At 45.6% G+C, this 15,508-nt stretch overlaps 6 non-coding genes across 6 annotated transcripts; 2 read left to right on the top strand and 4 right to left on the bottom strand.

Moving 5' to 3' along the window:
- Window positions 1-525: 525 nt before the first annotated feature.
- Window positions 526-612, bottom strand: trnay-gua (transfer RNA tyrosine (anticodon GUA)). Its single transcript is given in 2 exon segments — window positions 526-561; window positions 576-612. It is a non-coding gene; the product is annotated as a tRNA-Tyr (tRNA).
- An 825-nt stretch (window positions 613-1,437) lies between these two features.
- trnae-cuc (transfer RNA glutamic acid (anticodon CUC)) lies at window positions 1,438-1,509 on the top strand. Its single transcript has one exon. It is a non-coding gene; the product is annotated as a tRNA-Glu (tRNA).
- Window positions 1,510-3,761: 2,252 nt separating this feature from the next.
- On the bottom strand, window positions 3,762-3,848 carry trnay-gua (transfer RNA tyrosine (anticodon GUA)). The gene is given in 2 exon segments: window positions 3,762-3,797; window positions 3,812-3,848. It is a non-coding gene; the product is annotated as a tRNA-Tyr (tRNA).
- A 4,261-nt stretch (window positions 3,849-8,109) lies between these two features.
- trnae-cuc (transfer RNA glutamic acid (anticodon CUC)) lies at window positions 8,110-8,181 on the top strand. The gene has a single exon. It is a non-coding gene; the product is annotated as a tRNA-Glu (tRNA).
- Window positions 8,182-8,275: 94 nt separating this feature from the next.
- On the bottom strand, window positions 8,276-8,362 carry trnay-gua (transfer RNA tyrosine (anticodon GUA)). Its single transcript is given in 2 exon segments — window positions 8,276-8,311; window positions 8,326-8,362. It is a non-coding gene; the product is annotated as a tRNA-Tyr (tRNA).
- A 5,703-nt stretch (window positions 8,363-14,065) lies between these two features.
- trnay-gua (transfer RNA tyrosine (anticodon GUA)) lies at window positions 14,066-14,152 on the bottom strand. Its single transcript is given in 2 exon segments — window positions 14,066-14,101; window positions 14,116-14,152. It is a non-coding gene; the product is annotated as a tRNA-Tyr (tRNA).
- Between the last annotated feature and the right edge of the window lie 1,356 nt (window positions 14,153-15,508).

Raw genomic sequence — 15,508 nt, 5'->3', positions numbered from 1 at the left:
AGAAATACAGGCTTTGCCTTGAGAATCTTGCTTTAAATCAAAATCCTGGAGAGTGCAGCTGATCCATTGGACTTCACAACTTGCAACTCAGGTATCAATGGCAGCAGAGTGCCTTGAGGACTTGATTTGTTTCAAAGCTGCACTTCATCTGATCTCTAAACAGAGGGCCCTTACTCTGCTCATGATGTTGAGTGGAAAAGAAATACAGGCTTTGCCTACAGGCTGACTCCTTGCAGCAGCGTGTCAATTACGTCTTAGACCTTTTGTTTCTTCTTAGCCCCATTGCATGTACAGAGTGTGGATGGATAGGCGGTTTAGGGCTTGAAAGAGTCTTTCTGCAGGTCGCAGTGCAGTTGTTGTCCCTGGTGGTCTAGTGGCTAGGATTCGGTGCTCTCACCGCTGCGGCATGGGTTCGATTCCCGGTCAGGGAAGTCCTCTGTTTCTTTTTGACAAAGTGGATGAGTCGGATTCTGTTGTGATTTGCCAAGCTTAGGGATTTAGCCAAATGACAAAGAAAATAAGATGTCCTTCGAGCCGGATTTGAACCAGCGACCTAAGGATGGCCATTTTAATACCTACAGTCCTCCGCTCTACCAACTGAGCTATCGAAGGCAACCGGACACACCCCTTGAAATGCATGTCAAATGGGAACATGGAAATGCTGTATTGCTTTGTGCCATCAATCCACTTGATTAGCCTTGAGAAACTTGCTTTAAATCAAAATCCTGGAGAGTGCAGCTGATCCATTGGACTACACAACTTGCAACTTAGGTATCAATTGCAGCAGAGTGCCTTGAGGACTTGATTTCTTTCAAAGCTGCACTTCATCTGATCTCCAAACAGAGGGCCCCGTACTCTGCTCAAGATGTTGAGTGCAAAAGAAATACAGGCTTTGCCTTGAGAATCTTGCTTTAAATCAAAATCCTGGAGAGTGCAGCTGATCCACTGGACTTCACAACTTGCAACTCAGGTATCAATTGCAGCAGAGTGCCTTGAGGACTTGATTTCTTTCAAAGCTGCACTTCATCTGATCTCCAAACAGAGGGCCCCGTACTCTGCTCAAGATGTTGAGTGCAAAAGAAATACAGGCTTTGCCTTGAGAATCTTGCTTTAAATCAAAATCCTGGAGAGTGCAGCTGATCCATTGGACTTCACAACTTGCAACTCAGGTATCAATGGCAGCAGAGTGCCTTGAGGACTTGATTTGTTTCAAAGCTGCACTTCATCTGATCTCTAAACAGAGGGCCCTTACTCTGCTCATGATGTTGAGTGGAAAAGAAATACAGGCTTTGCCTACAGGCTGACTCCTTGCAGCAGCGTGTTAATTACATCTTAGACCTTTTGTTTCTTCTTAGCCCCATTGCATGTACAGAGTGTGGATGGATAGGCGGTTTAGGGCTTGAAAGAGTCTTTCTGCAGGTCGCAGTGCAGCTGTTGTCCCTGGTGGTCTAGTGGCTAGGATTCGGCGCTCTCACCGCCGTGGCCTGGGTTCGATTCCCGGTCAGGGAAGTCCTCTGTTTCTTTTTGACAAAGTGGATGAGTCGGATTCTGTTGTGATTTGCCAAGCTTAGGGATTTAGCCAAATGACAAAGAAAATAAGATGTCCTTCGAGCCGGATTTGAACCAGCGACCTAAAGATGGCCATTTTAATACCTACAGTCCTCCGCTCTACCAACTGAGCTATCGAAGGCAACCGAACACACCCCTTGAAATGCAAGTCAAATGGGAACATGGAAATGCTGTATTGCTTTGTGCCATCAATCCACTTGATTAGCCTTGAGAAACTTGCTTTAAATCAAAATCCTGGAGAGTCCAGCTGATCCATTGGACTTCACAACTTGCAACTCAGGTATCAATGGCAGCAGAGTGCCTTGAGGACTTGATTTGTTTCAAAGCTGCACTTCATCTGATCTCCAAACAGAGGGCCCTGTACTCTGCTCAAGATGTTGAGTGGAATAGAAATACAGGCTTTGCCTTGAGAATCTTGCTTTACGTCAAAATCCTGGAGAGTCCAGCTGATCCATTGGACTTCACAACTTGCAACTCAGGTATCAATGGCAGCAGAGTGCCTTGAGGACTTGATTTGTTTCAAAGCTGCACTTCATCTGATCTCCAAACAGAGGGCCCTGTACTCTGCTCAAGATGTTGAGTGGAATAGAAATACAGGCTTTGCCTTCAGGCTGACTCCTTGCAGCAGCGTGTCAATTACGTTTTAGACCTTTTGTTTTTTCTTAGCCCAATTGCATGTACAGAGTGTGGATGGATAGCCGGTTTAGGGCTAGAAAGAGTCTTTCTCCAGTTCACAGTGCAGCTGTTGTAGCTGGTGGTCTAGTGGCTAGGCTTCGACGCTCTCACCGCCGCGGCCGGGGTTTGATTCCCGGTCAGAGAAGTCCACTGTTTCTTTTTGACAAAGTGGATGCGTCGGATTCTGTTGTGATTTGCCAAGCTTAGGGATTTAACCAAATGAGAAAGAAAATAAGACGTCCTTCGAGCTGGATTTGAACCAGCGACCTAATGATGGCCAATTTAACACCTACAGTCCTCCACTCTACCAACTGAGCTATCAAAGGCAACCGAACACACCCCTTGAAATGCAAGTCAAATGGGAACATGGAAATGCTGTATTGCTTTGTGCCATCAATCCACTTGATTAGCCTTGAGAAACTTGCTTTAAATCAAAATCCTGGAGAGTCCAGCTGATCCGTTGGACTTCACAACTTGCAACTCAGGTATCAATGGCAGCAGAGTGCCTTGAGGACTTGATTTGTTTCAAAGCTGCACTTCATCTGATCTCCAAACAGAGGTCCCTGTACTCTGCTCAAGATGTTGAGTGGAATAGAAATACAGGCTTTGCCTTGAGAATCTTGCTTTAAATCAAAATCCTGGAGAGTGCAGCTGATCCATTGGACTACACAACTTGCAACTCAGGTATCAATTGCAGCAGAGTGCCTTGAGGACTTGATTTCTTTCAAAGCTGCACTTCATCTGATCTCCAAACATAGGGCCCCATACTCTGCTCAAGATGTTGAGTGCAAAAGAAATACAGGCTTTGCCTTGAGAATCTTGCTTTAAATCAAAATCCTGGAGAGTGCAGCTGATCCATTGGACTTCACAACTTGCAACTCAGGTATCAATGGCAGCAGAGTGCCTTGAGGACTTGATTTGTTTCAAAGCTGTACTTCATCTGATCTCCAAACAGAGGTCCCTGTACTCTGCTCAAGATGTTGAGTGGAATAGAAATACAGGCTTTGCCTTTAGAATCTTGCTTTAAATCAAAATCCTGGAGAGTGCAGCTGATCCATTGGACTTCACAACTTGCAACTCAGGTATCAATGGCAGCAGAGTGCCTTGAGGACTTGATTTGTTTTAAATCTGCACTTCATCTGATCTCCAAACAGAGGGCCCCGTACTCTGCTCAGGATGTTGAGTGGAAAAGAAATCCAGGCTTGGCCTACAGGCTGACTCCTTGCAGCAGCGTGTCAATTACGTCTTAGACCTTTTGTTTCTTCTTAGCCCTATTGCATGTACAGAGTGTGGATGGATAGGCGGTTTAGGGCTTGAAAGAGTCTTTCTCCAGTTCGCAGTGCAGCTGTTGTCCCTGGTGGTCTAGTGGCTAGGATTCGACGCTCTCACCGCTGCGGCCTGAGTTCGATTCCCGGTCAGGGAAGTCCTCTGTTTCTTTTTGACAAAGTGGATGAGTCGGATTCTGTTGTGATTTGCCAAGCTTAGGGATTTAACCAAATGACAAAGAAAATAAGATGTCCTTCGAGCCGGATTTGAACCAGCGACCTAAGGATGACCATTTTAATACCTACAGTCCTCCGCTCTACCAACTGAGCTATCGAAGGCAACCGAACACACCCCTTGAAATGCAAGTCAAATGGGAACATGGAAATGCTGTATTGCTTTGTGCCATCAATCCACTTGATTAGCCTTGAGAAACTTGCTTTAAATCAAAATCCTGGAGAGTCCAGCTGATCCATTGGACTTCACAACTTGCAACTCAGGTATCAATGGCAGCAGAGTGCCTTGAGGACTTGATTTCTTTCAAAGCTGCACTTCATCTGATCTCCAAACAGAGGTCCCTGTACTCTGCTCAAGATGTTGAGTGGAATAGAAATACAGGCTTTGCCTTGAGAATCTTGCTTTAAATCAAAATCCTGGAGAGTGCAGCTGATCCACTGGACTTCACAACTTGCAACTCAGGTATCAATGGCAGCAGAGTGCCTTGAGGACTTGATTTCTTTCAAAGCTGCACTTCATCTGATCTCCAAACAGAGGGCCCTGTACTCTGCTCAAGATGTTGAGTGCAAAAGAAATACAGGCTTTGCCTTGAGAATCTTGCTTTAAATCAAAATCCTGGAGAGTGCAGCTGATCCATTGGACTTCACAACTTGCAACTCAGGTATCAATGGCAGCAGAGTGCCTTGAGGACTTGATTTGTTTTAAAGCTGCACTTCATCTGATCTCCAAACAGAGGGCCCCGTACTCTGCTCAGGATGTTGAGTGGAAAAGAAATCCAGGCTTGGCCTACAGGCTGACTCCTTGCAGCAGCGTGTCAATTACGTCTTAGACCTTTTGTTTCTTCTTAGCCCTATTGCATGTACAGAGTGTGGATGGATAGGCGGTTTAGGGCTTGAAAGAGTCTTTCTCCAGTTCGCAGTGCAGCTGTTGTCCCTGGTGGTCTAGTGGCTAGGATTCGACGCTCTCACCGCCGCGGCCGGGGTTTGGTTCCCGGTCAGGGAAGTCCTCTGTTTCTTTTTGACAAAGTGGATGAGTCGGATTCTGTTGTGATTTGCCAAGCTTAGGGATTTAACCAAATGACAAAGAAAATAAGATGTCCTTCGAGCCGGATTTGAACCAGCGAACTAAGGATGGCCATTTTAATACCTACAGTCCTCCGCTCTCCCAACTGAGCTATCAAAGGCAACCAAACACACCCCTTGAAATGCAAGTCAAATGGGAACATGGAAATGCTGTATTACTTTGTGCCATCAATCCACTTGATTAGCCTTGAGAACCTTGCTTTAAATCAAAATCCTGAAGAGTCCAGCTGATCCATTGGACTTCACAACTTGCAACTCAGGTATCAATGGCAGCAGAGTGCCTTGAGGACTTGATTTGTTTCAAAGCTGCACTTCATCTGATCTCCAAACAGAGGTCCATGTACTCTGCTCAAGATGTTGAGTGGAATAGAAATACAGGCTTTGCCTTGAGAATCTTGCTTTAAATCAAAATCCTGGAGAGTGCAGCTGATCCATTGGACTTCACAACTTGCAACTCAGGTATCAATGGCAGCAGAGTGCCTTGAGGACTTGATTTCTTTCAAAGCTGCACTTCATCTGATCTCCAAACAGAGGGCCCTGTACTCTGCTCAAGATGTTGAGTGCAAAAGAAATACAGGCTTTGCCTTGAGAATCTTGCTTTAAATCAAAATCCTGGAGAGTGCAGCTGATCCATTGGACTACACAACTTGCAACTCAGGTATCAATTGCAGCAGAGTGCCTTGAGGACTTGATTTCTTTCAAAGCTGCACTTCATCTGATCTCCAAACAAAGGGCCCCGTACTCTGCTCAAGATGTTGAGTGCAAAAGAAATACAGGCTTTGCCTTGAGAATCTTGCTTTAAATCAAAATCCTGGAGAGTGCAGCTGATCCATTGGACTTCACAACTTGCAACTCAGGTATCAATGGCAGCAGAGTGCCTTGAGGACTTGATTTGTTTCAAAGCTGCACTTCATCTGATCTCTAAACAGAGGGCCCTTACTCTGCTCATGATGTTGAGTGGAAAAGAAATACAGGCTTTGCCTACAGGCTGACTCCTTGCAGCAGCGTGTCAATTATGTCTTAGACCTTTTGTTTCTTCTTAGCCCCATTGCATGTACAGAGTGTGGATGGAAAGGCGGTTTAGGGCTTGAAAGAGTCTTTCTGCAGGTCGCAGTGTAGCTGTTGTCCCTGGTGGTCTAGTGGCTAGGATTCGGCGCTCTCACCGCTGCGGCCTGAGTTTGATTCCCGGTCAGGGAAGTCCTCTGTTTTTTTTTGACAAAGTGGATGAGTCGGATTCTGTTGTGATTTGCCAAGCTTAGGGATTTAGCCAAATGACAAAGAAAATAAGATGTCCTTCGAGCCGGATTTGAACCAGCGACCTAAGGATGACCATTTTAATACCTACAGTCCTCCCGCTCTACCAACTGAGCTATCGAAGGCAACCTAACACACCCCTTGAAATGCAAGTCAAATGGGAACATGGAAATGCTGTATTGCTTTGTGCCATCAATCCACTTGATTAGCCTTGAGAAACTTGCTTTAAATCAAAATCCTGGAGAGTCCAGCTGATCCATTGGACTTCACAACTTGCAACTCAGGTATCAATGGCAGCAGAGTGCCTTGAGGACTTGATTTCTTTCAAAGCTGCACGTCATCTGATCTCCAAACAGAGGTCCCTGTACTCTGCTCAAGATGTTGAGTGGAATAGAAATGCAGGCTTTGCCTTGAGAATCTTGCTTTAAATCAAAATCCTGGAGAGTGCAGCTGATCCACTGGACTTCACAACTTGCAACTCAGGTATCAATGGCAGCAGAGTGCCTTGAGGACTTGATTTCTTTCAAAGCTGCACTTCATCTGATCTCCAAACAGAGGGCCCTGTACTCTGCTCAAGATGTTGAGTGCAAAAGAAATACAGGCTTTGCCTTGAGAATCTTGCTTTAAATCAAAATCCTGGAGAGTGCAGCTGATCCATTGGACTTCACAACTTGCAACTCAGGTATCAATGGCAGCAGAGTGCCTTGAGGACTTGATTTGTTTTAAAGCTGCACTTCATCTGATCTCCAAACAGAGGGCCCCGTACTCTGCTCAGGATGTTGAGTGGAAAAGAAATCCAGGCTTGGCCTACAGGCTGACTCCTTGCAGCAGCGTGTCAATTACGTCTTAGACCTTTTGTTTCTTCTTAGCCCTATTGCATGTACAGAGTGTGGATGGATAGGCGGTTTAGGGCTTGAAAGAGTCTTTCTCCAGTTCGCAGTGCAGCTGTTGTCCCTGGTGGTCTAGTGGCTAGGATTCGACGCTCTCACCGCCGCGTCCGGGGTTCGATTCCCGGTCAGGGAAGTCCTCTGTTTCTTTTTGACAAAGTGGATGAGTCGGATTCTGTTGTGATTTGCCAAGCTTAGGGATTTAGCCAAATGACAAAGAAAATAAGATGTCCTTCGAGCCGGATTTGAACCAGCGACCTAAGGATGGCCATTTTAATACCTACAGTCCTCCGCTCTACCAACTGAGCTATCAAATGCAACCAAACACACCCCTTTAAATGCAAGTCAAATGGGAACATGGAAATGCAGTATTACTTTGTGCCATCAATCCACTTGATTAGCCTTGAGAACCTTGCTTTACATCAAAATCCTGAAGAGTCCAGCTGATCCATTGGACTTCACAACTTGCAACTCAGGTATCAATGGCAGCAGAGTGCCTTGAGGACTTGATTTCTTTCAAAGCTGCACTTCATCTGATCTCCAAACAGAGGGCCCTGTACTCTGCTCAAGATGTTGAGTGCAAAAGAAATACAGGCTTTGCCTTGAGAATCTTGCTTTAAATCAAAATCCTGGAGAGTGCAGCTGATCCATTGGACTACACAACTTGCAACTCAGGTATCAATTGCAGCAGAGTGCCTTGAGGACTTGATTTCTTTCAAAGCTGCACTTCATCTGATCTCCAAACAAAGGGCCCCGTACTCTGCTCAAGATGTTGAGTGCAAAAGAAATACAGGCTTTGCCTTGAGAATCTTGCTTTAAATCAAAATCCTGGAGAGTGCAGCTGATCCATTGGACTTCACAACTTGCAACTCAGGTATCAATGGCAGCAGAGTGCCTTGAGGACTTGATTTCTTTCAAAGCTGCACTTCATCTGATCTCTAAACAGAGGGCCCTTACTCTGCTCATGATGTTGAGTGGAAAAGAAATACAGGCTTTGCCTACAGGCTGACTCCTTGCAGCAGCGTGTTAATTACGTCTTAGACCTTTTGTTTCTTCTTAGCCCTATTGCATGTACAGAGTGTGGATGTATAGACGGTTTAGGGCTTGAAAGAGTCTTTCTGCAGGTCGCAGTGCAGCTGTTGTCCCTGGTGGTCTAGTGGCTAGGATTCGGCGCTCTCACCGCCGCGGCCTGGGTTCGATTCCCGGTCAGGGAAGTCCTCTGTTTCTTTTTGACAAAGTGGATGAGTCGGATTCTGTTGTGATTTGCCAAGCTTAGGGATTTAGCCAAATGACAAAGAAAATAAGATATCCTTCGAGCCGGATTTGAACCAGCGACCTAAGGATGGCCATTTTAATACCTACAGTCCTCCGCTCTACCAACTGAGCTATCGAAGGCAACCGAACACACCCCTTGAAATGCAAGTCAAATGGGAACATGGAAATGCTGTATTGCTTTGTGCCATCAATCCACTTGATTAGCCTTGAGAAACTTGCTTTAAATCAAAATCCTGGAGAGTCCAGCTGATCCATTGGACTTCACAACTTGCAACTCAGGTATCAATGGCAGCAGAGTGCCTTGAGGACTTGATTTGTTTCAAAGCTGCACTTCATCTGATCTCCAAACAGAGGTCCCTATACTCTGCTCAAGATGTTGAGTGGAATAGAAATACAGGCTTTGCCTTGAGAATCTTGCTTTAAATCAAAATCCTGGAGAGTGCAGCTGATCCACTGGACTTCACAACTTGCAACTCAGGTATCAATTGCAGCAGAGTGCCTTGAGGACTTGATTTCTTTCAAAGCTGCACTTCATCTGATCCCCAAACAGAGGGCCCTGTACTCTGCTCAAGATGTTGAGTGCAAAAGAAATACAGGCTTTGCCTTGAGAATCTTGCTTTAAATCAAAATCCTGGAGAGTCCAGCTGATCCATTGGACTTCACAACTTGCAACTCAGGTATCAATGGCAGCAGAGTGCCTTGAGGACTTGATTTGTTGTAAAGCTGCACTTCATCTGATCTCCAAACAGAGGGCCCCGTACTCTGCTCAGGATGTTGAGTGGAAAAGAAATCCAGGCTTTGCCTTGAGAATCTTGCTTTAAATCAAAATCCTGGAGAGTGCAGCTGATCCATTGGACTTCACAACTTGCAACTCAGGTATCAATGGCAGCAGAGTGCCTTGAGGACTTGATTTGTTTCAAAGCTGCACTTCATCTGATCTCTAAAGAGAGGGCCCTTACTCTGCTCATGATGTTGAGTGCAAAAGAAATACAGGCTTTGCCTACAGGCTGACTCCTTGCAGCAGCGTGTCAATTACGTCTTAGACCTTCTGTTTCTTCTTAGCCCCATTGCATGTACAGAGTGTGGATGGATAGGCGGTTTAGGGCTTGAAAGAGTCTTTCTGCAGGTTGCAGTGCAGCTGTTGTCCCTGGTGGTGTAGTGGCTAGGATTCGGCGCTCTCACAGCCGCGGCCCGGGTTCAATTCCCGGTCAGGGAAGTCTTCTGTTTCTTTTTGACAAAGTGGATGAGTCGGATTCTGTTGTGATAAGCCAAGCTTAAGGATTTAGCCAAATGACAAAGAAAATAAGATGTCCTTCGAGCCGGATTTGAACCAGCGACCTAAGGATGGCCATTTTAATACGTACAGTCCTCCGCTCTACCAACTGAGCTATCTAAGGCAACCAGACACACACCTTGAAATGCAAGTCAAATGGGAACATGGAAATGCTGTATTGCTTTGTGCCATCAATCCACTTGATTAGCCTTGAGAAACTTGCTTTAAATCAAAATCTTGGAGAGTGCAGCTGATCCATTGGACTACACAACTTGCAACTCAGATATCAATTGCAGCAGAGTGCCTTGAGGACTTGATTTCTTTCAAAGCTGCACTTCATCTGATCTCCAAACAGAGGGCCCCGTACTCTGCTCAGGATGTTGAGTGGAAAAGAAATCCAGGCTTGGCCTACAGGCTGACTCCTTGCAGCAGCGTGTCAATTACGTCTTAGACCTTTTGTTTCTTCTTAGCCCTATTGCATGTACAGAGTGTGGATGGATAGGCGGTTTAGGGCTTGAAAGGGTCTTTCTCCAGTTCGCAGTGCAGCTGTTGTCCCTGGTGGTCTAGTGGCTAGGATTCGACGCTCTCACCGCCGCGGCAGGGGTTTGGTTCCCGGTCAGGGAAGTCCTCTGTTTCTTTTTGACAAAGTGGATGAGTCGGATTCTGTTGTGATTTGCCAAGCTTAGGGATTTAACCAAATGACAAAGAAAATAAGATGTCCTTCGAGCCAGATTTGAACCAGCGAACTAAGGATGGCCATTTTAATACCTACAGTCCTCCGCTCTACCAACTGAGCTATCAAAGGCAACCAAACACACCCCTTGAAATGCAAGTCAAATGGGAACATGGAAATGCTGTATTACTTTGTGCCATCAATCCACTTGATTAGCCTTGAGCACCTTGCTTTAAATCAAAATCCTGGAGAGTCCAGCTGATCCATTGGACTTCACAACTTGCAACTCAGGTATCAATGGCAGCAGAGTGCCTTGAGGACTTGATTTGTTTCAAAGCTGCACTTCATCTGATCTCCAAACAGAGGTCCCTGTACTCTGCTCAAGATGTTGAGTGGAATAGAAATACAGGCTTTGCCTTGAGAATCTTGCTTTAAATCAAAATCCTGGAGAGTGCAGCTGATCCATTGGACTTCACAACTTGCAACTCAGGTATCAATGGCAGCAGAGTGCCTTGAGGACTTGATTTCTTTCAAAGCTGCACTTCATCTGATCTCCAAACAGAGGGCCCTGTACTCTGCTCAAGATGTTGAGTGCAAAAGAAATACAGGCTTTGCCTTGAGAATCTTGCTTTAAATCAAAATCCTGGAGAGTGCAGCTGATCCATTGGACTACACAACTTGCAACTCAGGTATCAATTGCAGCAGAGTGCCTTGAGGACTTCATTTCTTTCAAAGCTGCACTTCATCTGATCTCCAAACAGTGGGCCCCGTACTCTGCTCAAGATGTTGAGTGTAAAAGAAATACAGGCTTTGCCTTGAGAAACTTGCTTTAAATCAAAATCCTGGAGAGTGCAGCTGATCCATTGGACTACACAACTTGCAACTCAGGTATCAATTGCAGCAGAGTGCCTTGAGGACTTGATTTCTTTCAAAGCTGCACTTCATCTGATCTCCAAACATAGGGCCCCGTACTCTGCTCAAGATGTTGAGTGCAAAAGAAATACAGGCTTTGCCTTGAGAATCTTGCTTTAAATCAAAATCCTGGAGAGTGCAGCTGATCCACTGGACTTCACAACTTGCAACTCAGGTATCAATGGCAGCAGAGTGCCTTGAGGACTTGATTTCTTTCAAAGCTGCACTTCATCTGATCTCCAAACAGAGGGCCCTGTACTCTGCTCAAGATGTTGAGTGCAAAAGAAATACAGGCTTTGCCTTGAGAATCTTGCTTTAAATCAAAATCCTGGAGAGTGCAGCTGATCCATTGGACTTCACAACTTGCAACTCAGGTATCAATGGCAGCAGAGTGCCTTGAGGACTTGATTTGTTTTAAAGCTGCACTTCATCTGATCTCCAAACAGAGGGCCCCGTACTCTGCTCAGGATGTTGAGTGGAAAAGAAATCCAGGCTTTGCCTTGAGAATCTTGCTTTAAATCAAAATCCTGGAGAGTGCAGCTGATCCATTGGACTTCACAACTTGCAACTCAGGTATCAATGGCAGCAGAGTGCCTTGAGGACTTGATTTGTTTCAAAGCTGCACTTCATCTGATCTCTAAACAGAGGGCCCTTACTCTGCTCATGATGTTGAGTGGAAAAGAAATACAGGCTTTGCCTACAGGCTGACTCCTTGCAGCAGCGTGTCAATTACGTCTTAGACCTTCTGTTTCTTCTTAGCCCCATTCCATGTACAGAGTGTGGATGGATAGGCGGTTTAGGGCTTGAAAGAGTCTTTCTGCAGGTTGCAGTGCAGCTGTTGTCCCTGGTGGTGTAGTGGCTAGGATTCGGCGCTCTCACAGCCGCGGCCCGTGTTCAATTCCCGGTCAGGGAAGTCCTCTGTTTCTTTTTGACAAAGTGGATGAGTCGGATTCTGTTGTGATAAGCCAAGCTTAAGGATTTAGCCAAATGACAAAGAAAATAAGATGTCCTTCGAGCCGGATTTGAACCAGCGACCTAAGGATGGCCATTTTAATACGTACAGTCCTCCGCTCTACCAACTGAGCTATCGAAGGCAACCGGACACACACCTTGAAATGCAAGTCAAATGGGAACATGGAAATGCTGTATTGCTTTGTGCCATCAATCCACTTGATTAGCCTTGAGAAACTTGCTTTAAATCAAAATCTTGGAGAGTGCAGCTGATCCATTGGACTACACAACTTGCAACTCAGATATCAATTGCAGCAGAGTGCCTTGAGGACTTGATTTCTTTCAAAGCTGCACTTCATCTGATCTCCAAACAGAGGGCCCCGTACTCTGCTCAGGATGTTGAGTGGAAAAGAAATCCAGGCTTGGCCTACAGGCTGACTCCTTGCAGCAGCGTGTCAATTACGTCTTAGACCTTTTGTTTCTTCTTAGCCCTATTGCATGTACAGAGTGTGGATGGATAGGCGGTTTAGGGCTTGAAAGGGTCTTTCTCCAGTTCGCAGTGCAGCTGTTGTCCCTGGTGGTCTAGTGGCTAGGATTCGACGCTCTCACCGCCGCGGCAGGGGTTTGGTTCCCGGTCAGGGAAGTCCTCTGTTTCTTTTTGACAAAGTGGATGAGTCGGATTCTGTTGTGATTTGCCAAGCTTAGGGATTTAACCAAATGACAAAGAAAATAAGATGTCCTTCGAGCCGGATTTGAACCAGCGAACTAAGGATGGCCATTTTAATACCTACAGTCCTCCGCTCTACCAACTGAGCTATCAAAGGCAACCAAACACACCCCTTGAAATGCAAGTCAAATGGGAACATGGAAATGCTGTATTACTTTGTGCCATCAATCCACTTGATTAGCCTTGAGAACCTTGCTTTAAATCAAAATCCTGGAGAGTCCAGCTGATCCATTGGACTTCACAACTTGCAACTCAGGTATCAATGGCAGCAGAGTGCCTTGAGGACTTGATTTGTTTCAAAGCTGCACTTCATCTGATCTCCAAACAGAGGTCCCTGTACTCTGCTCAAGATGTTGAGTGGAATAGAAATACAGGCTTTGCCTTGAGAATCTTGCTTTAAATCAAAATCCTGGAGAGTCCAGCTGATCCGTTGGACTTCACAACTTGCAACTCAGGTATAAATGGCAGCAGAGTGCCTTGAGGACTTGATTTGTTTCAAAGCTGCACTTCATCTGATCTCCAAACAGAGGTCCCTGTACTCTGCTCAAGATGTTGAGTGGAATAGAAATACAGGCTTTGCCTTGAGAATCTTGCTTTAAATCAAAATCCTGGAGAGTGCAGCTGATCCATTGGACTACACAACTTGCAACTCAGGTATCAATTGCAGCAGAGTGCCTTGAGGACTTGATTTCTTTCAAAGCTGCACTTCATCTGATCTCCAAACATAGGGCCCCGTACTCTGCTCAAGATGTTGAGTGCAAAAGAAATACAGGCTTTGCCTTGAGAATCTTGCTTTAAATCAAAATCCTGGAGAGTGCAGCTGATCCATTGGACTTCACAACTTGCAACTCAGGTATCAATGGCAGCAGAGTGCCTTGAGGACTTGATTTGTTTCAAAGCTGCACTTCGTCTGATCTCTAAACAGAGGGCCCTTACTCTGCTCATGATGTTGAGTGGAAAAGAAATACAGGCTTTGCCTACAGGCTGACTCCTTGCAGCAGCGTGTCAATTACGTCTTAGACCTTTTGTTTCTTCTTAGCCCCATTGCATGTACAGAGTGTGGATGGATAGGCGGTTTAGGGCTTGAAAGAGTCTTTCTGCAGGTTGCGGTTCAGCTGTTGTCCCTGGTGGTCTAGTGGCTAGGATTCGACGCTCTCACCGCTGCGGCCTGAGTTCGATTCCCGGTCAGGGAAGTCCTCTGTTTCTTTTTGACAAAGTGGATGAGTCGGATTCTGTTGTGATTTGCCAAGCTTAGGGATTTAACCAAATGACAAAGAAAATAAGATGTCCTTCGAGCCGGATTTGAACCAGCGACCTAAGGATGACCATTTTAATACCTACAGTCCTCCGCTCTACCAACTGAGCTATCGAAGGCAACCGAACACACCCCTTGAAATGCAAGTCAAATGGGAACATGGAAATGCTGTATTGCTTTGTGCCATCAATCCACTTGATTAGCCTTGAGAAACTTGCTTTAAATCAAAATCCTGGAGAGTCCAGCTGATCCATTGGACTTCACAACTTGCAACTCAGGTATCAATGGCAGCAGAGTGCCTTGAGGACTTGATTTCTTTCAAAGCTGCACTTCATCTGATCTCCAAACAGAGGTCCCTGTACTCTGCTCAAGATGTTGAGTGGAATAGAAATACAGGCTTTGCCTTGAGAATCTTGCTTTAAATCAAAATCCTGGAGAGTGCAGCTGATCCATTGGACTTCACAACTTGCAACTCAGGTATCAATGGCAGCAGAGTGCCTTGAGGACTTGATTTCTTTCAAAGCTGCACTTCATCTGATCTCCAAACAGAGGGCCCTGTACTCTGCTCAAGATGTTGAGTGCAAAAGAAATACAGGCTTTGCCTTGAGAATCTTGCTTTAAATCAAAATCCTGGAGAGTGCAGCTGATCCATTGGACTTCACAACTTGCAACTCAGGTATCAATGGCAGCAGAGTGCCTTGAGGACTTGATTTGTTTTAAAGCTGCACTTCATCTGATCTCCAAACAGAGGGCCCCGTACTCTGCTCAGGATGTTGAGTGGAAAAGAAATCCAGGCTTGGCCTACAGGCTGACTCCTTGCAGCAGCGTGTCAATTACGTCTTAGACCTTTTGTTTCTTCTTAGCCCTATTGCATGTACAGAGTGTGGATGGATAGGCGGTTTAGGGCTTGAAAGAGTCTTTCTCCAGTTCGCAGTGCAGCTGTTGTCCCTGGTGGTCTAGTGGCTAGGATTCGACGCTCTCACCGCCGCGGCCGGGGTTTGGTTCCCGGTCAGGGAAGCCCTCTGTTTCTTTTTGACAAAGTGGATGAGTCGGATTCTGTTGTGATTTGCCAAGCTTAGGGATTTAACCAAATGACAAAGAAAATAAGATGTCCTTCGAGCCGGATTTGAACCAGCGAACTAAGGATGGCCATTTTAATACCTACAGTCCTCCGCTCTCCCAACTGAGCTATCAAAGGCAACCAAACACACCCCTTGAAATGCAAGTCAAATGGGAACATGGAAATGCTGTATTACTTTGTGCCATCAATCCACTTGATTAGCCTTGAGAACCTTGCTTTAAATCAAAATCCTGAAGAGTCCAGCTGATCCATTGGACTTCACAACTTGCAACTCAGGTATCAATGGCAGCAGAGTGCCTTGAGGACTTGATTTGTTTCAAAGCTGCACTTCATCTGATCTCCAAACAGAGGTCCATGTACTCTGCTCAAGATGTTGAGTGGAATAGAAATACAG

This window comes from Salminus brasiliensis, chromosome 3 (assembly GCF_030463535.1).
Source record: "Salminus brasiliensis chromosome 3, fSalBra1.hap2, whole genome shotgun sequence".
In the NCBI taxonomy this organism is placed as follows: domain Eukaryota; kingdom Metazoa; phylum Chordata; class Actinopteri; order Characiformes; family Bryconidae; genus Salminus; species Salminus brasiliensis.
Note: the sequence above shows the minus strand (reverse complement) of the source record. Positions and strands in the feature narration are given on the sequence as shown.